Here is a 1,841-nt window from a genome sequence, read left to right on the forward strand (position 1 = left end):
TGCAAAGTGGAAAATTTGGTCTCCTAGTTCTTATTGCTTGTACAAATCTACAAAATGTACACCTATAGAGCTGAACGATTCAATGCCGTAGAACGTCAAACGATGGTTGAACATGACCGAACTGTGCTGTTTCGTGCTGAGAGGATGGTGGGATGTGTGAAGTTGCTATACTTGGGGTTTGTATGGTGCTTGTGCTACGTCATCAAAGTCCTGTACAGCCTCACACCGCGGACCTACAAATGTGACCCTACAGCAGACGGTAGACCACAGTCCGGCTAGGTGAGGGAGACAAACCTACTTCTACTACCAGTGTAGCCCCTTTGACTTCTGAAAGATTAGAGTTGAACATTACAAGAGGGAATATAGACTAGAGTCAAAATACTTTGACCTGAAGGCAAAATGATAAGAACTCTTGGCACCTGTACACTTAGACTGTCTATCTCACATTATGTACGGTCAAATCACCTGGTAGTCTTCTCAGTGTTCAAACGTGACTGCTGGGTAAAACCTACAGCAGGGAGGTTAGAGGATTTGCTATTTGACTGGTGCATAACATTCATCCCACTCGTACTGTTTTCTTTAAGCTTTCGCTGCGGTCTGTACTACTTCAGGTTAACACCACTGTTACAGTAGACAGTTGGCTGCCTCTGTAATCATCACTACAGAAAAGTTACATGTTTGGATTTTCACCACTCTCTCCTGTCACCAATCTCAAACAGTCCTTGTTTTAAGTCCACTCCGTAAAAGTACAACCGTCTCAGCAATTGCTAAATGCATTGATTGCTTTGGTATCAGATCCGTTGAGCAGAGAGGTTTTCCAGTCATCCGTAAAGATTTCCAAATGGAGAAAAAGGTAAACTTTGAAACGGTCCCCTTCTCATCGCCAGGGCCCTGTAAAATATCATCTAGCTGCTGTTGTTAATTTTTTGCCACTCCACACCCAAACCTTACCACATTCAAAAAAGCCCACTAAACAATCTCCTGTAAACCTCACGTTCTAAAGCCCTCCCACAACCCTCGCGGTTCCTAACTTCTATACAGTACCCGTGTCGCACTCATATGTACAGCTGCTCGCACCAAAAGATGCTACTCTCTCCCCTCCGTTTAAAACCTAGTTTTCCCCGATCTACCGAGTCCCTCTGGTTTAAAGGCATCCAGTGCAGTTTTTAAGGGCTTGGAAACCAGATTTTTCAAAGTCAATATTCTAGTCACTTATACTAAGTTGAAACAACACTGTCCCAATGTATATTTCATGGAGCAAAAATGCCCAAAATTCTGACGAAAAACGATTACTGGAAGGACCTGGTTTGATTTTTCAGGTACCACCCAGAAAATAAAAGACTCATCTTTGGGCTTGTTTCTGTAGGTTCAAATACCTAAAGTACAAAATACTGAAATGTGCTAATGCGGGGCAGTATGTGTCAATATCATACAGGTTGAATTACAGTCAGAATATTTCCAGTTTTGCCGCCCTGAAGTTGCATGGGATGCCTTTAAGGGTGTAGTCGGCGGAAAGTTGACCACAAAGACGTTTGGTTCACCGGTAGAGGGACCACTGCCTTGTTTGTGGGAGAGGAAGCCCTATGTTTATTTTTTTTTACACACTGTTCTGAACCGGCTTTCATACAAAGAAGGGTCTACATGTTTCACTTGAAGTTGTGACTAGTTTTGAGGCATAAAATCAGTTTCACAAGTTATTATAAGAAGAGTGTTTGTTAAAACGTCCAACAGACCAGAACCTTATTAGTGCGTCTGTCGCCAGCAGTGATGTGTGCTCAACAACGATCAAACCTATCGGTGGGTGTAGATTGTAGATTTTCAGTTCAACAGTCACAGTTATG

The sequence above is a fragment of the Branchiostoma belcheri genome, unplaced genomic scaffold (assembly GCF_001625305.1).
Source record: "Branchiostoma belcheri isolate BF01 breed outbred unplaced genomic scaffold, Haploidv18h27 scaffold68, whole genome shotgun sequence".
NCBI lineage: Eukaryota > Metazoa > Chordata > Leptocardii > Amphioxiformes > Branchiostomatidae > Branchiostoma > Branchiostoma belcheri.